This window comes from Impatiens glandulifera, chromosome 1, assembly GCF_907164915.1.
Source record: "Impatiens glandulifera chromosome 1, dImpGla2.1, whole genome shotgun sequence".
NCBI lineage: Eukaryota > Viridiplantae > Streptophyta > Magnoliopsida > Ericales > Balsaminaceae > Impatiens > Impatiens glandulifera.
The window spans coordinates 6,765,382-6,786,169 of record NC_061862.1 but is presented as its reverse complement, the minus strand read 5'-3'; the positions used below and the strand labels follow the sequence as shown (position 1 = coordinate 6,786,169).

Genomic DNA, 20,788 nt, shown 5'->3' with positions numbered 1-20,788 from the left:
CGCCGTGAAAGAGAGAATAAGAGAAGAGAAGAGAAGAGAGAGAAAGAAAATGAAGGAAATGAAAAAATTACAGTATTTATACTAAACCTAATCTACTTCGCGAAACGCTAAGCCCTTTAGCGTTTCGCGAAAAAGGCAATTTCGTCAAAAAAAAATAAACGACCACGAAAGCAATTAAAATTATAATTTACCACCAGCTCAAATAAGGGCATCTTTGAGGTCATTTCCTCAAATTTCCCGATATTGCGTGGTGACGCCTACAATTATGAAAACTCCCATAATCCCATCACAAAAAAAATATTAATAAATGAAATGTTATGCCTATTAAATTTAACATAAAACACTTATATTAAACAAAAATAAACTTAAAAGAAATTAGTCTAAAAACTTATAAATATTTATTAGCTCAGTTGTTGGTTAAGTAATCATACAAAAAAAAAAAAAAATTTAATCCATGTATTCATTTCAGAAATTGGGGTTCAATTTAACAAATAAAATTTATTAGTTTGAATTAGGGAGGTAAATGAGTCGAGCTGCTTACGAGCAGGCGAGCAGCTCGGTCAAAGTTCGATTCGAATTCGATCAAAATCGAATTCGAGCCGAGCTCGAGCCAGCTTGTTTAAGATTCGAGCCGAGTTCGAATTTAGGTAAAACTCACTTGATGGCTCGTCAAACTTTTTCGAATCTAATCATATAACTTTTTTATTATATTTTACTTTTTAATTAAAATTTGAAACATACCCATAAGTCTATAGGTTTGTTGCTTATGAGGCCTCCTAAAATCCAATTATCCACCTAACCCTATTTTCTATCTTGTTTTCCAAACTCCAAATCCTATTATGACTTTTTGAATGGTTGATTGTCCCTAATCATCTCCGGTTCAGTTCAGATCTGTCTACAACAATTGTAGGCAGAATATTGATTTTTTTTTAGATTTTGATAGATGAAACTAGTTAAAAAAGAAAAATATACTATGAAATTTTAAATTTTGAATAGACTTTATATTAACAAAATATTTAACCCTATCAGATAATTTTATTTTTGTTAATCATTATACAAAAATATTATATTTATTTAATATAATATAAAATGAGTAATGAAATATACAGCAACCATTATATAAGCACATTCGCATAGCACCTACCTCATTTGGAAAGAAAGAGAAAATATTTTTTTTCTCTCGTATTTTTTTTAAGATATATTTTCTCTTTCTTTCCAAATGAAGTAGGTGCTGTGTAAAAATAATAACTAACGATTTATTAAATCGTTAACTAGTTAGTAACTGATTAGTTAGTTTGGTTAATTAGTTAGTATTAAACTCCTATATAAAGAAAATATATAATTGTTTGAATAACAACTTTCGATAATACAAGTTTACATTTTCACTTCTTCTTCAAGAATTTAACATGGTATCAGAGCTCCAAGTTTAAGGATCTTGGAGAGTTTCCGCTGCCTCTACCGGTGGCCGGAGCAGCCGCTGGTGGAGGGCTTTATTCTATATTGTATTATTATTATTACAAAGAAGATGAACATTGGTGATGAATGATGATGATCAATATCCATTTAAGATCAAGATATTGATGAAGATCCAAATGGTGATTCAGGCTGTTTCATAATTCCAAACAATGCCTTTCAAGGCCTGTAGAGGTGCTAGATGATAGGATCTAGAGAAGAGGGACATGTCTTCTTTCTATTTTCTTGTTAGGTTTATGCTGGCAGAATGTGAAGCTGCAGGAGGAAAGTTACTTCACTGCATTACGACAAGTTGGCAAGAATTTTGAGAACATCACTAACCGTGTCCAGACTAAAAATAAAGATCAGATGGTGGTCTGGAGAAGTTTAGGTGGAAAGTCTCAAGGCTCCATCTGAAACCTCAGAAGTTCAAGATATTTGTGAAGACCTTTAAACACCAACTCTTGAAAGACCAAAGAAAAGGCAGGAAGACTAAACCCTAATCGCCGAGCCTCTGGAGAAGCAATCTCTCAACAATGTCTCCTAAGAAAGGTGTGAAAGCAGTTTCAGCTTCCAAGAAGAAACCGGAGAAGGTTGCGAATCTTTTGTTTGAGAAGCGACCAAAACAGTTTGGAATCGGAGGAGCTTTGCCTCCGAAGAGGGATCTACGCCGTTATGTGAAATGGCCTAAGGTTGTTCGTATTCAAAGGCAAAGGAGAATTCTCAGGCAGCGATTGAAGGTGCCCCAGCATTGAACCAATTCACCAAGACCCTTGACAAGAACCTAGCCACAAACCTTTTCAAGACTTTTGAAGAAGGCTCAAGCCGAGGCTGAAGGAAAGACAATTGAGACAAAGAATCCTATTGTTGTCAAATACGGTCTCAACCATGTCACCTATCTAATTGAACAGAACAAAGCCCAGCTTGTTGTTATTGCTCATGATGTGGACCCAATTGAGTTGGTTGTCTGGCTGCCAGCATTATGCAGGAAAATGGAAATTCCATACTGTATTGTTAAGGGAAAGTCTAGATTGGGAACGGTTGTTCACCAGAAAACTGCATCTGTTTTGTGCTTGACCACGGTCAAGAACGAGGATAAGATGGAGTTCAGCAGAGTATTGGAGGCTATCAAGGCAAACTTCAACGATAAGTTCGAAGAAAACAGGAAAAAATGGGGTGGTGGAATTATGGGTACTAAGTCTCAAGTCAAGACCAAGGCCAATGAGAAGGTTATTGCTAAGGAAGCTAAAGATCATCTAAAGCTGCTCAGGGATTGAACTAAGGTTCTTGATAATTATACAAGATCATCTAAAGAAGCTGAAGAAGTTTGCAAAGAGATTGAAACATATGATGGTCAAGCTCTCATCTTTGGAGGAATAACTAGAGACAGGTTATTGATGAGAATGAAGATGGCACAATTGCAGGATGTTATCAATCTGAATTTGACCGGCGTATACTTATGCACACATGTTGCTGCCAAGATCATGATGATAATGAAGAAGAGAATATGAGGGCTTCGATTTGGTGGTTTGGATTGACGGGTAAGGCTCAGGTTATGCTAATCAAGAATATGTCAGATGGTTAGATGAGTAGAGTGAGTTTTACTGTGAAGGTGGCTATGTTGAAAATTGTGAAGATTTCATGAATCAACTTGTCAAGAAGATAGGTTGTTTTTGAAGATGATGAAATGACGATATGATTCGTCAAGACCAGGAAGAATGCTAAATTGGCTTCTTTGAAAAATATTTGTTGATGCAAGGACGATTTTGTCGGATCAAAATGATATTCTTAAAGTTCTTCAAAATCGTGGAGAAAGATTCCCTTGCAATAAAAAAAATGGAGCTTACTGAATTGGGCTTGCTCGGTTGTCTATGTTGGGTAGCTGAAAAAAATGGAGCTTGCTGAAGTGGGCTTGCTCGGCTGTCTGTGTTGGGTAGCTGGAAAAAAAATGGAGTTTGCTGAATTGGTTTGCTCGGCTGTCTAAATTGGATAGCTAAAAAAATGAAGCTCGCTGAATTAGGCTTGCTGAAGACAATGGCTGCATGATCGTAGCTTGATGTTTCATCGACTTGTTTTGTCAAGGTGAAACTTTGTTTTTACTACGTTTCTCCTTGAGGGGAGGATGTAAAAATAATAACTAACGATTTATTAAATCGTTAACTAGTTAGTAACTGATTAGTTAGTTTGGTTAATTAGTTAGTATTAAACTCCTATATAAAGAAAATATATAATTGTTTGAATAACAACTTTCGATAATACAAGTTTACATTTTCACTTCTTCTTCAAGAATTTAACATGCTGTATATATCATTACTCATATAAAATATATATTATGTGGGAAATATTACCGTTATTATAGGTATATCAAAAATATTATACCACAATATATTAAGAATATCGATTTTTTTGGTATAACGAAAAAAGTAAGGTATGATATACACATACGAAATTATTGGTACGATAAAAGTATGAGATTTTCAATATTTTCGTATATTAAAATAATATTTATAAATTAAAAGTATATATTATATAATATTTATAAGAAAATAAATAAATTTGATATTAATTTATTTATAAAAATATAATTTTTAAAAATCAAATCAAAATATAATTATCCTTATTTAATATATGCAATTTCAGAGTATAAATTTATAAAATATAAAACTATTTTTATTTTAAGATTAAATATTTTATTTTTTTAAAATAACCCTCATGTAGTGGCTTGAAAGTATTATTTAATATATTTTTAAGTTTATCTCTGACTTGAAAGTATTCTTAAGAAAGATTTTTTTTATTTATTTTTAATTTTTATTAATATGTTATTAAGGATTTGAAATGACTTATAAAGTATTCTTCAAAATTCTTGATTTATAGTTGTCTGTTTTGATTAATATATAATTAAGGATTTAAAATATGTGTAATGAAATTTAAGTTTTTTTTTAATATATGAAATTAATATATATATATATATATATATATATATATATTTGTATATTAGAATTAGAAATTTAATATTATAAATTCATCATTTATAAAATATTTATTTATGTATTTTAATTTGTACTATATAATAGCTAATAAATATATTTTTTTTTAAATATGTGGTCTTATTTATTAATTTTAAAATAAAAATATATTTTTAAAATTATAATATAACGTTTTAATGTTTAGTAATTTATTTAATATTTTTTGCAATCACAAGACTATTTTAATTGTAATAAATTAACTTATAATATAAATGTTGATATTAACACGTTTATCATATTGTATTTATAATTTTGTCAATAATTGATTAAGATTGGACTTTGAGTAAAATTAAGTTAGTCCTCTGTCATCTTCCTCACATGCCAATGTTAGGCTGACACAGTTAAGTCCATCCAAAAATATCAATTTCATATTTGGAAAGATTCCATTCAAGTTTGAGATTGGCTTAAAAAAAAAATTGTGTATGGATTTAAAAAATAACGAAAAAATTATGAATAAAATGAGAGTAAATAAATGTAAGTTTTGTCTTTTTTTTTATAAATTAAATAAATTAAAATAATATATTAAATTAAAAAATTAAGGGATAACGTAACATTTATACCGTAAAAATATTTTTTTCCAAGCCCATTCGAGCCCCTCCATAGAGTCTCTTTAGAAATAAAAAGTAAAATACAAATAAGAGTTAGGAACCTTCTTTAATTTAATTATGTATAAAATATTTACTAATTTATGTAAGTTTGATTGTACAAAAAAAAATTATAATGTTAACATTTTGTTTTTGGTTTTCATTATTCTACTTCAAATTTTCGATGAAATGTTCAATTAACTTTTTTTTATGTTTTATTTTTATTTTTACACCAATAATTTGATAAAATGACTATTTAGTTTTATGTATTTGAATTTATTTTAAAATCCAATATAAATGTAGTTTGAGAATATTCAATTATTTGCTCAAATATTATTCTAATGTATATTGAAATCTTGAATGGTCCTCCACAACTATGATTTTCATTTCATTTAAGGATTCAAATATTATTCTATAATAAATAGTTTATAGGTATCTAAAAATAAAAATAATAGACCATCAATCTACTTACAAAGATAAAAGATATATTCCATCTATTGTTTATACAATAAAAAATTAATCTAGTGAAAATTTTTCTAATTTTCACTCTTAAAAACAAACATAATTCATCGTTTAGTACTTATATTGAACGAGATTCGAAAAAACATATATGTGAATATGATTTAATATATGAGAGATGAAATAATTTGTTAATATCTAAATATAAGACCTTATCTATATGTTTGGAGTGTCTCAATCAAATATGTCAGATTATCTTCTAATAAAAATTTTGAAGTCAAAATTGTCGAATTAATAAAATGTGGTTTGATTTATTTATGTTAAATTGATTAAATCGACTTATCTTGTTGTGATATAATTTTTTTTCTGTTACTATTTGACAAACATTTTAAACAATAAAAATGGTGGATACATAGCTTCGCAATAAAATAAATTAATTTTTTTTTGTCGATTACTTGTCACTCTATATTGTCACTCTATATTGTACTAATTTAGTGAAATATATAGACATAAATTCTATAATTTATGAATTTTATGTTTTAAAATCTTGTAAAACATAAATGGTTTGATATTAAGTAATTTGAATATTTATTTAAACATTAATTGCTAAAATATTGTTTTAGGTTAAATATGTATGTTCATTTAAAACCACTGACTCTGGTGTTATATTGGGGATTCAATAATTAGGGCATGCGTTGCCAAAATGGAAGATACTATTTAAAAGGGAGACTTTGAAAGATAGTGTTTGAAAGCTTAAATATCGGTGGCCTCATTGCAATTCCTGATTTCTCATTGTTTTCATATATTGTAAATTTGAATCCATTCCTTCATATTCCGATTCCCTCCTCCGATTGTTTCTTGCACTCTTTATATTATTTAGGCAGATTGTATTTGCAAATCAATGATTTAATTCATCCATTTAGTCTAAAAACTATCTGCTTATAATTTATTTCACTAATGAAACAAATAAATATGATCCATTGGTTTGATTTTTGCTAAGAGAACAAATTATTTTTCTAAGAATGACCTAAGAACAAATAAATATAATATTTAATAATTAATATTCTCTCTCTATATATTTCAAAATATTAATCACTGTAATTTTTTTTTAATAATTTTTATTAATAATCAATAATTTATAACTTAACTTTTAAATATATATTTAACATTTTTTATTAATTTAATTTTGAATTTTTTAAATTTAATTTTAAATATTAATAAATGATTAAATTGTTATTGAAAACTCAAATTTAATCATAAATTATTTTTAAATAAGAATTGTTTCCTATAAAATTCAAACTATCATAATTCTAGTAATTTGATGTATTCTCTCTAACCACTAAATGAAAATCCAACTTTTTACATTATCATTGTATTTTTCATATTTATAAATTTTTTTTTTTTTTTTTAACTATTTTCACATCTTCACAATCTTTTCGTACATTCAAATTGAATCCGATAATTTGAAACTTATATGTATAGAAAAAATACCCAATTTCAAACATAAATATGTTTAAATTTGTAAATCGTATTCAAAATTATGTCGTTTTGAGGTTTTAAAAAATAAATATTAAATCTATCTATTTTCGAAATTTCTCATAACACATTTTTTTAGACATCTAAGTCATATTCGACAAAATGGGATTTCTCAAAAAAAAATACTTAGTTTAAACAATATATTTTTAAAACATTTATAAATATCTTTTCATTTATACACCTAACAAATTAATTAGAAAAAACAAAAAAGTATAATATAATAATAATATATTTTTTTTTAAATTTAAAATAAAACTTTAAATAATTAAAATTATAATAATTCGAATTTATATATTAAATAAAACAATCCCTACTTCAAACCTCAATAAACGGACTTTATAGAAATAATGGATTTATTTATGGGTCACTTTCAATCTATATACTCATGTATTTCATTTTATTTATTCAACAACTCATTATTTATGAACAATCTTTTTGTTTTGAATTTTTTTTGATAATTTTATTGAAGTTTGGGTGAGCAAACAGTTGTTCATTCACAATATAAAATGATTAATGTTAATTTAGACTAATATATATATTTAAAATATTTTTTTAATGGATTGTTGTATGTTGTTTATAAAAACAATATATAAAGTCAACATTTTAATTATATATATATATATATATATATATATATATATATATATATTTATTTTTTTTTTACTAACTAAAATGTCACACATATTTTTCTATAAACAACATAAATCACTCCATTAAAAAAAATACTTTAAAAATATTTCTTAATACTATATTTTTGTTTTTTATCTGTAATATTTATAAAATGATGCAGTATATAAATTTATTATATTTGTAATTCAAGAAATTATTATTATTTTAAAACGAATTTAATAATTATCTTTCAATTTCATTTTTTACTATATTTTATTTTATTATAAATATAAAATATTATTATTGTTTACATCATAATTGTTTTTTAATATATAAAATATTCTAAGTATGTCATAACTTAATAAAATAATAAAGATATAAAATTCTAATATAAATTGTACTAATTATATTTTTTTTAAAATTAAAACAACAAAAGTTTGGAGGGTTCAAACTTTGTAAATTACATTATAAAATTTCTCAAAAGATTAACAATATATTGTTTTTTATAATAGAATAAAAAATTATCAATTCAAACAGAATTTGTTTAAATAATATATATAAAAAGTGGATTAAATACATTTATGTTAAATTAAACAGTTTTTATTAAAATATTTCATATTTAACTATCTAATATTTTTTAAATAAATTTTTTAATAATAAAATAAATTTTTTCTTTTATTTGTAAGTTATATATTTTTCATTATAATTCATTTATTATAATTTTATTTTTAATATATAATATTTAAAATTAATTATATAAAAATGACTATATTATTAATCATTGTAATTGTTATTAAATTTTTTTATAAAATTTAATATTATTCTAAAATTATTATTTTAATTAAAAAATAATAAATAATATAATTATAATTATGAAAAAAAATGAACAATTATGAAAATACTTGAAAAGAAAGTCACAAATACAATAATTGATTCATTAATTCATTACTTTCAATTTAGATAGAAATAGATGATTATTTAGGGGATCAAATAAATAGGGGAATCACACGTATATTTTTAACACTTCAAACCAACCAAGCCTCCGGGCTGAAATACAATAAATAATAATTAGAGAATATATTTTGGTTTGAGATAATTTGAATTATTATAATCGAATTCAAATTCAATCCAAACTGAACTGAAATATTGTGTCATAGTGCTAATTGAATGCCATCTATCATTTGTGGGCTTAACACAAATATTGTGTCATAGTGCTAATTGAATGCCATCTATCATTTGTGGGCTTTGTTGAATGGATCCAAGCTTAATATATGTGCAGGTGGGCAAATGTCGACTGTTCCTCCTTCGAACCAAAAAGAACAAGCAAACGCCCTTGATCGAGCCTCATCCTCGAAACTGCCATTTACACTAGTCGAGATTAAGAAATAAATTCCCCACACTGCTTTCAAAGATCGGTCATCACCTCATTCTCCTACATTTCCTACATTGTATACGATCTCCTCATTCTCTCCTTCATCTTACAAATTAAAGTCTTCTAATGAAAAACCTTCTAAAAACTGAAGAATGAGTGACGTAGAAGTTTTATCTCCCAACATCCATAAAACTCTTTGTGTTAATTTATTTATGCATCTTACAATCGTTTATCACCGCTTCAAATTCAGCAAGCATTTACGTACTTGAATTCTTTTAAGAGTTTACGAAGATTTGTGAAAAACAGAAATAGATTTTCATATCTAACCGGATTAAAATCGAATTGAAAGTGAAGTCTGGCTAAACAATATTCACCCATTCTATTTTTTAAGCCGATCCTAACATTATTTTTAATAATAATTATTATTATTTATATAAAATTATCAATATTATTATGATAATTATTATTATTATAATATTTATTATAGCAATAATAATAATTATGATTATTTTATGTTTTTTTATTATAATAATAATACTTATTTAATTAATTTTATTATATTATTTTTTTAAAATATAAGAAATTTAAATAAAAAAATGAAAATAAATATAAAAATATTATGACACAAATTTTTAAAAATTATTATTAATTAAAACATATTTTTTTATTAATTTATATATTTGTAAATGTTTTCAAAATATTTACAAATATTTTGTAATAATAAAAATTATTACAAAGATAATTTATTATTATATTTATTTTAATTATTATTACAATTATTATTTTTATTATTATATTATTTATTATTATTAAATCTTCGAATTATTATTTATTATTAATTTGTAAATAAATATTTATATATAAAATAAATAATAATTAACTTTTTTAATTTTAATTTTATTAACTTTAAACAACAATTATTTCACTAAAGAAATATAAAATAAAATTAATTTATAAGATTAGATTTATCTAAATATTAATTTAAATAACTAAAAATTATAATAAAATAATATTTATTTTATTTTTATTTATTTTTTAAAAGTATATTATAATTTTAAATATTATTATTATTAATTTTATTATTAATATTTTCCTTTTATTTAATAAATATATTATAATAATATTTATTATTATTATTATAATAATACTTATTATAAACATCATAATACCTCTAATTATTACTTTATTTTATTATTGTAATAATTATTATTTTTAATTTAATTTTCTAATATACTTTTATTAATTAAAAAATTAACTAATAGATTAAAATCTAGAATATATATAACATTTAAATTAAGAAAAATAATAAATGTTTTAGTTACATATTAAATATGCATATATAGATTTTAAATATTTCAAAATATATTAAATAAAAATTATTAAAAATATATTATAATATTATATTTATTTATATTTATATTATTATTAGTTTTTTTTATTATTATTCTTATTATAATCATTTTTAAATTTAATATTTATAATTATATATGATATAATAAATAATAATTAATTTTTTTAATTTTAATTTTATTAATTATAAACAAAATAATATTATTTCACTAAAAATATATAAAATAAAAACAATTTATTTAAGATTATCTTTATCTAAATATTATTTTTTTTTTAATTTAAGAAGATTGTTTTCGAAAATAAAATTTGTAAAATAAAATTTTAAATAATTTTATATTTTATTAATTTTATTAATTAAAAAATAATTTTTGAAAAAAGTATTTATAAAACCTATTTAAAAATTTAAAATATATATAATATTTAAATAAGTAATAAAATTTGTAGTTTTCCAAATTAATATGGCAACTTTATTATATATATATATATATATATATATATTTAAATGTTTCTATATATATTAAAAAAATTATTATAAAGATAATTTATTATTATAAAGATAATTTATTATTATAATTAATTTAATATTAATATTTTTGTATTTTTAATTTTATTAAAATCAAACCTTATCCTTTTCATTTTTAGTGAAAGAAGGTCTCTCTTTCCTTATAATACAATTCCATTTTTGTGTTATTTTAATATATTTTAATTTTATTATTTTAATTTATCAGTTACTACTGTAAATATGTAAAGGGTTATCAACTTTTTTTTTTTTTTTTAATTAAAAAATTATTTAGTATATATTTATATATATATTTAAATTATAAATATTTATTAATTATATTTTCATTAGAAATATTAGAAAGGTGTGTAAAAGGTATATTATTTTTTTATAATAAAAAAATATAATAATAAAATAATATTAATATTTTTCATATATTTTTAATTAGTTATATTTTATTTATTTATTATTATTAGTAATTGATATTAGAGATTCAATTAATAAAATAATAAAAACTTTAATAATAATAATAACATAATAATTAATTATATTAAAATATAAATAATAATAATAATAATAAATAATTAAATTTAAATTAAAAAAAATAAAAATAATAATTATAATAAAGCTAATAAATTAAAATTAAAATCATAAAATTAAAATAATAATAAAACTCATAATATTAAAAATAACAATAATATTTTGAGTTATAATTTAAAAAGTTAACAATATTTATTTGTTATATAAAATGTTTAAATAAAAATATTATTAATAATTTTATAATTATCTTTATTTTTATTAGAAAGATAGATAATATTAATAAAGTATTTTTTTTATAAATAAAATAAAAAACAATAATAAAAAATTATAAAGTAATATTAATATTTATATTGGTACAATTTGAAACAACTTATAAATATTATCATTATTATTAAAAACATTATTTATTATATATATATTTTAATTTATTCTTATAAATATAAAAATTAAAATATTTTTATTTTATTCTTATAAATTTTAAATATAATAAAATATTCAAATAATTTAATAAATTAAAAACTCAAATATTTATTATTTTATCAAATAATTTAAGTTTAAAAAAACAATAAAAAAAAGTCAAAATAATAATATAAATCATATAAACATATTAAATTAATTTTATTCAGTATACCATGTTACTATTTATATATTTTTTTTTTATTATTATAATTAATATTATTATCATGATTATAATAATAATTATGTTTATTATTATTATTATAATTAATTAAATTAATAATACTTTAATTCTAATAATAATTTATTTATTTTATTTTATTATTACATTTTTAATATTATGATTATACTAATTATTTAATTTTATTTTTATTATAATATTATTATTAAAAACAAATAATATTTTATTTATCTCCCTAATCATACTTTATTAACAAATAATAATACATTAATAAAAATATATAAAATTTATATTTTTAAAAATATTTATATTGATATTTTGTTTGATAAATTAATTAATTTGAATTATAAACAACAAAAAAAAATCAATTTTTTTAAAAATATTTGAATATAAAATAAATATGATTAAATAACATGGCAATGTTCAGGTGTTCGGGACCAATTGGTCCCTTGGTCCCTAACATGGTAAATAAAACTTGAATTTTAAGTTTCAGCACTTTTATATATAGTATATTATCATATACATCAACTTCAACTACAAGTGATTGATATATTTTTGACAAAGTAATTCCAACTTCGTCGTTTAAATCCAATCTTCTCTCCGCACTTGATCTGTTTTCTTGTGAGATCTAACATGTCTAGACTTTCTAGGACTTAAGATATGATTATGGTCATGGAAGACACTAGTTATCTCAACAACATCTTCATTCTGAACTGCAACATTTATCTTAGCCTTACATATTGTCTTGGTGGAAGGTATGCATTGTCAAATGTTTTTCCACTTTGTAGAACATGCACCACTTTTGGCATAAACAATGGAGAACCACTTTTGTTTGTCATCTGGACCGTTCTTTGCTCCTAGCTTAGAAATGCCAAAATCCTTTTATTTGGGTATATGCGTTGTAAATAGAGGTGTCAATTCAGGTGGGTCAGGTGGGTTCGAGTCGGGTTGAAGAAGATGCATTATAACAAAATTTTCAACTCGAACCTGACCCAAACCTGAACCAACCTGAAAACAACAAACCCGAGCCCAGATCAACCCGACTAACCCGAAATAAGTTTTTTGCTTAATAATAATACTTTAGTTTAAATACAAAATAATAAAATTGGCGTAAACATAATAATTATGTTTAGAAAATTCAAAATTTTCACAAAATAAATATTACACAACGAAATTATGATATCATTATAAAAAAAAGTCTTCAATCATCACAAAAGTATTTTCAAGTTCAAACTCCACTTCTTCATCGTTGTACACCTTTTTGTATGAGCCCAACCTTGAAATAAGATATGAAATTAAAAGAAATTAAACTCTACAATCTTCTAAAAATATATTAATTTAACTTACTTATTTTTTAATATCAAGTATCAGCCCAGCGTTCTATCTTTGTTGGATCAACACAAGTATCAATACTAATGTCTGAAATCTGAATGATATCTAGCGGAGTTCAAGAGATTAAAAAAAGATGAAAATTAGAGAAGGAATGTATATTGAAGAGAAGTGAGAAAGATGGAAGAAAAAGAATAGTGAGAAAAATGGAAGGAAGAAATTGAATAGAAATTAAGGATATGGGTTAGGCCCGTTAGGGTTAAGGTTTTTTTGTAAGGTAGACAAATTATGTTTTTTATTAATATATTAGGTGGGTGGGGTTGGGTGGGTGGGTTTGGGTTGATGAGTGACCTAATTTTTTAATTCAGGTCAACCCGGGTTGACCCGAATCCAACCCAACCCAATTTTATTTTTCAGGTTATATTTTGGGTCTGACCCAAAATGATTCAAACCCGAAAAGTCCCAACCCTAACCCAATATTCTTCGGGTCGACTCGTGTCGGGTTGGAGGGTCGAGTTCATTTTTGACACCCCTAGTTGTAAATTCGCGAAGGTCCTTTTCAAAAGGAAAAGTCATTCCAATACTAGGAATTTGAACATCATGTATTTCAACTTCGAGATCCATGAAATTAAAGAATAAAAAACTGTATTATCAAAAAGAATAATGACCAATCCATGTTGGCATCTGAAATGGTCCATAACATGGCCATGTCCGAGACCAATTGGTCTTGTACATGGCCATGTTCAAGACCAATTGGTCATATATATGGCCATGTCATGGAACAAACCAATATTACCAAACACACTAATATTACTAATATTTCACCTCGATATATCAGAAATTACACTTTAATTTTAAAAATAACATTAAAGTTTAGACATTACACTTCACCATAAAAGAACATTTCAGTTTAAGTTAAAAATAACATTACAGCTTAGTTCGGTGGTCGTCTTGTTCGCGGTAGTCATCTTATTCGTAGTGGACTTCATGGCGGTCTTCTTCTTAGTGGATCTCTTCGCGATAGTCATCTTCTAGGTTGTCGTCTGCTTCGAAATTGGTTACTTAATTAGAGAGAAATCTAAAACTCGTATTTTTGAGCTCTCTTCAATAGGAGAAGGTTATGATTTGGTTATGATTTGATAATAATCTGACTATTATTTGATTAAAATGGTAAAAGAGTGCGCTCTTTTATTTATTTATTTAATTTTTTTCTCTCTCATCCATTCACTGTGATTTTTTCCCACGGTGGCAGCCAGGTGGGGTGTCGTTGGGGTCACTACTCAGCGTCGCTCTCCCTATCATTCATCATATTTAAATTATCATTTTCATAAATGTTTATTCAATACAAAATTTTATAATGAATAGTTTGGTCTAATTTTTTTTATTGGGTTGTTTATTCATAACAAATCTTTATTATGAATATTTTAGTTTAATTTTTTCATTTTAATGTCTTTTCCCAACCAATTCTTATTAGTATTAATCTAGTCTAACTTTTTTTTTATTGTGTCATATTTTTACAACAATTTTTTATTGTGAGTAGCCTAATATAACTTTGTTGTCTTTTTGCAACAAATGTTTATCATGAGTAGTTTAGTTTAACTTTTTCATTATGATATATTTTTACAACAAATCTTTATTATGAATAATTTGATCAATTTTTTATTGTTTATTTTTTCATAATAAATTTTTATTATAAATAATTTAGTCAACTTTTTTAATGTGTTGTATTTCACTACAAATATTTATTATAAATAGTTTGTACAACTTTTTCATTGTCTAGTCTTTTCAACTTTTGATAAATAATAAAAATAATGTGTGAGTTGCCTATATATATTTTTATTATAAAGAAAGTGAAACCTAGAAAAAAAGTTAAGTAAACATACAGGTGCGTTCATATAGTTTTAGTTCTTTGGATGGTTTTTTAAATTTATTTAATACTTATTACTCACACAATTGTTGTTGTATTTTTGTATATGAAAATTCAAACAAAAGAGACAATTATTCTAATTTTGGTGATTATAATTATTTCAATGATTATAATTATTTCAATGATTATAATCTTTACAAACACATTATACGGATGATAGTCCAAGTCAATTTAATAAAACCATAATTGACTTCTCGACAAATTTTCATCATTTAAAAAAAAATTCAGATAGAAGAAATTAAACAACACAAAATTAAATTGCTTACAAAGATCTCTATTTTAAAATTGATTCAAATGCCAAATCAATTTTATTCAATTGATTTTAGTTCTAATATTAATATATATATAATAACACTTAATAAATTTTTTTAGAGGTATTAGATTGATTAATTAATTTTTTATTTTATATATATAACAAATGCATCAAAGTTTCTCTCTTCAATAATATTATTTTTTCATGAATATGTAAAAAATTGTGCAGGAAAGAAAATCCTGAAATAGGAAACGAGCACCTATTGAAAAAAATAAATTAAAATTACACACTAAAATATTTAAAAGTTAGTCCATCAAAGGTAACATGGCTAGATTGTCCAAAAATACAGCAAAAGCAACACAAGTGTTAGCAAATGTAGTATCATCATCACAACAATAGGAAGTCAACTCATCCGTCCTATTTGATTCGTCCATCCATGTCCTATTTGATTCGTCCATCCATGTCTTGTACGAGGCTATGGACACAAATCAATTTCTCAGGAATGTCAATCATAAATATTTCACAAAGGCACCTCCTGTAGAAGAACCTCAACCCTTAGAGGTTTGAGTTGAAATATAACCCCAAGTGGTGATGAATGATGCTGCAAATGTTGCCAAAGATAATCAAATCACAGATGTTCGAGTTGAAACATCATCCAAAGTGATACCACCCGAAGTGGTAACACCCAAAGTGGTGGTGGAGGATGATGTGGTGAAGTCTAAGAGGAAGCTTATACTTGAATCATCATCATAGAGAATAGAGCAGTTGAAGAAGAAGAGGAGGTTAATTATTAACAATCTGCCAGCGGTTCGAGTTGAAATACCACCACTTTCGGTTGTAAAAGTAGAACCTTATGTGGATGAGCCAGCGTAGAGGTTGCAGAGGATTAAAAAACCTGGGGAAGCTCTTTGCTCTCCTTACATGGAAATAGATAGGATGAGATTATCTCATGTCTTCCATTATTCCAAAATTTCAAATGTTTATCAAGATGTTGTCGACCTAATTTTTGCAGAATCCGACTTAATGTAACATCTTTAGAACTCTTCATAGTCATTTTAATATTTTCTAAACTATAATTAGGATGTGTTCTCTTCATTTGTATTTGTAGTGAAGTGTTATTCCAGAGTGACCGAGTTACGCTGAGGAGAGAACGCATGCTTACACTCAAAAGTGATACATACTTGGTCTCTAAAATAATTGAAGCCTAGAGCCAATTGATCAATTACTTCCTAAAGAAGAATGCAATGAAAAAACTCACAACATCATCTAGAAAATTTGCTCAACTTTTTATACATATGTAAGCTTTTTTTTATATGAGTCGATGAGGATAAAATTTGGTGCGGAGATCCTAAAGTCATAATTGAAAAAAATTAGGGGCCAATTATTTGAAAAATTAGAGAGAATTGCTACATTGTTAGAAAATAGGAAGAAAATAGGAAGATGATGTGAATTAATAACATTGTTTGGTTACTAAATTATATATGAAATTAATTTTTAATTAATACCATTTGTTTATATTGAAAAATACTTAGAATGTACATGACCATTTGCTCCTGAACATGGCAATATACATGACCAATTGTTCCCGAACATGGCCATATACAAGACCAATGGGTTATGTTAAAATTAAATTTTTTTTTATGTTACACTTCTTTTTATGTTATGTTAAATTTAAAGTTATGTTACACTTTTACACATTTGTATTATAAATAGAGGCTAAGTTATGGATAGAGAGGTATAAAATCTATTACACATACACGAAATGAAAGTTTTACATTGAAAGTATCTTCAGACTGAATTGCAGGCAAGGAAGAATACTTAACATTGAAATTATACTCAATTCAGTATCTTCTTTACTGCAATTCATTTTGAAAGTGACTCAAAGCATGTTAAAGAGTAATTGTTCCTGAACATGGCTATGTACAGAAGCAATTGCTCCCGAACATGGCTATGTACATGACCAATTGATCTCGAATATGGCCATGTACATGACCAATTGGTCCCGATATGGCAATGTACATGACCAATTGGTCCCGATATGGCAATGTACAAGACCAATTGGTCCTGAATATGACCATGTACATGATCAATTGGTATGTTTGTATGTAATTTTTTTTATCTATACTGAACTGTAATATCTTTTACATTAAAACATTAACTTTGAATGTTGTCCCCACAAGTATTATCTTCTAGATATGTTTGAGAGGACAAAAGTTATGTGAATGAATATTAAGTCGAGACTGATCATTATATTGTTGTGTTGAATTCTGAACTATTGTTGTTGTTGTCGTCTCATTTCCCTTATTTCGACCCCCTTTTGTTCATAATTCTTTCGATTACAGATTGTTTATGTATGGTTGGTGGTCGACCTCTAGCCCTTACTCTCACCGGAGAGTGGATCAATTGTGTTGGTGTAGAAGGTGTATTTGAAGAAGGTGTTGGTGCAGAAGTTGTATGTACATAAGGTGTATGTGCATAAGTTGTTGGTGTAGAAGCGGATGTTGTCGAATATGCAATGAAATTTTCCTTCACTTCTTTGATCACTTCAACCAAAAAAGAAGTATTATGATCAGATTGAGCTGCAATCTTTTGAAGTTTTTGCATCATTGGAATAAGATAGTTATACTGATTTCTTTCAATATCACCCATATCAGAATCATAAATGTTAATACTTTGATAACCTCTTTTCAAATCTTTGCGCCAACGGTCCAGACAATTTGGTGGGGAGTTTCTTCATTATATGCCAAAGACAAAATCGATGATGGATGTTTGGAAATACATTTTCAATTGCAATGGCTATTGATCGACATTGGTCAGTGATTATTGCCTTTGGAGCACTAGTAAAAAAAAGGGAAATAGCTAGCAAACATGGCGATTGAGTTTAGAATAATCGTTACTACTGTTCATAACGGTGATTGGAATTAAATCCAATCGCAACTACCCTTATAATGGCGATTGATCCTTCAACCAATCGCTTTTAAAGATTAACCGCGATTGAAAATGAAACCAATCGCTTGAATTTTATAAGTGGCGATCGCCATGTCATCTCATCTGATCTACTATATCTGATATCACATTAAAATTGATCTAATATATTTAATATAATATATCTATTAATATATAATATAATATTACATTGATCTAATATATCTAATATAATATATCTATTAATATATAATATAATATTACATTAAAATTTAATAGTTAAGTCCATTAAAATTATATAATATATCTAATAATATATAGATAAATATAATAGGGGCCATTAAAATTATATATTATATTAGATATCACATTAAAATTTATCTAATATATCAGCGCGATTGAACATAAATCCAATCGCCATTTGAACTCTTAATTTATTTATTTTTCAGGAGTTGGACCCTATTTGATATCCAGCCCAATGACTCTGCAATCAAACAACCCCATAGTTCTTTAATTCTCAACCCATAGTTCAAAAGAAACAAAACAAAACATAACAAAAAATCCCGAACGAAAGAAGAAGAAAAGAGTGAAGACGAAGAAACGTTGTTCAATCCTTGCCCAAACGTTGTCCGTTGAAGAAACGCTGTTCAATCCTTGCCCAAACGCTGTCCGTTGAAGAAACAGTGAAGATTCATGGCTGATTGAGACGCCTCCTTCCGCAAGCAGAGAGAGAGGACCGGATTTGAGACCTAATTTCTCTGTTTCGTTTCAATTCGAATTCAAACCAACCGGAGCAAGACAATCCGGACTAGTAGTAGCGCCGTAGCGAGAATTGCAGCGGCAGGAAATCCGGTAATTTGTTTTAATCGATTTGCGTAAGAGTTTTTGTTCAACAATGGTTTAGATTTAGATTAAAGCTCTACTGTAATACCCTAAATTTTGAGATGAGAGTTGTACCTCTGGTGGATTAGGGTTTCCAGACGATTCATAACAACTGTTCAACAATGGCGCCTTCTATGACATCCTCGTCCACGCTATGGATTCCACTTACCGTCTCCACCGCTTCATCCTCTCCCGCAGTTCATACTTCAGGTTTTCCAATTTCTTACTCAATTTCGTTCTCTGTTATTCTGCTATTAGATTGTTCATTTTATTTTCTTATTACTGGTTCAGACTTAATTGTAGTTGCAAACTGTAATTCTTCTTGGTAATCAAGGAAGTGAAAAATATATATATATGATTGATCTTTGGACTAGTGTGATGTTACAAACCGGATTGAGAACCAGGGTTAGAAGAAGGAGAGAACACAGTTAATTGAGAGACTAATATGTCTGTATACGCTGTCTTTACATATATATTGTTACAGATACTATATACGAATGTATAACGTGATTCTGTGGAATTTCAAAGACTTTTTTCTACTTTCTTCTCAAGAAGAATTGAGAGGAAACATATGCTGTCATATGGGGATTTTAATTTAACCAAAGATGATGAATATGTGAGATCTCAACCATTTTATGATAAAACTTGTGTATGTTTATATCAGACACAATTTCTCATATTTGCTTGGTTTTATGCTTTTTTATTTAGAAACAAGAAAAAAACAATCAGCAACAATAGTGATGTCATTCCCGTGAGTTGTTTGTGTTTACCATGTTAATTGAATTCTCTTTTTCTTATGATATTCATTGTAGTGGCAACAAATGGATATTGAATATACTTTCTGGCAAATGCTTCACTTGTGCACATCACCAAAAGTTGTGTAAGTTTGACACTCTTTTTTTTTTTGTATCTCATCCTAACTATGGTATTCATACTGTGCTTTAATTTCATCATGGAGTTTATGCTTTTCAATTTATGAAAAAGGAGATCCATTACCGCTGCTTTGTTTTGTATTGCATAATGCCTGGCTCCGATTTACTGTTTCTAACGATAAATAGAAGGAAAACCTTGTATATCTGATGTATGTAGTTTGGAAGAATGTTCCTTAAAAGTGGTGTTGTGGTTTCTTGAGAGTTAGGTATGGCCATTGCATACTTGGGGACTATAGAAAAGATTATGCCTAAATTTCTAGATCTTAGAGTTAGGTATTTGATGCTAGTTTTTCTTTTCTTATTACATCCTCTAATTGATTTCCTCTAATTGCTTCTGACCACCCTTCTTCTATTTCTATTGTGAGTTATTACATCTATATGGTCAAGTTTTCTTTTCTTTTGTAGAATTTGGTTAGATTTTGTTGGCGGTTCTTTTCACAACAATATTCTATATTGAATGCAAATACTTTATAAAG

At 25.6% G+C, this 20,788-nt stretch overlaps 1 long non-coding RNA gene and 1 pseudogene across 1 annotated transcript; both read left to right on the top strand.

The window, feature by feature from the left end:
* The first annotated feature begins 1,980 nt into the window (after positions 1-1,980).
* LOC124935916 lies at positions 1,981-2,729 on the top strand (annotated as a pseudogene).
* A 16,407-nt stretch (positions 2,730-19,136) lies between these two features.
* LOC124925535 lies at positions 19,137-20,384 on the top strand. The gene is made up of 3 exons (XR_007098315.1): positions 19,137-19,350; positions 19,470-19,590; positions 20,193-20,384. It is a non-coding gene; the product is annotated as an uncharacterized LOC124925535 (long non-coding RNA).
* Positions 20,385-20,788: the final 404 nt, after the last annotated feature.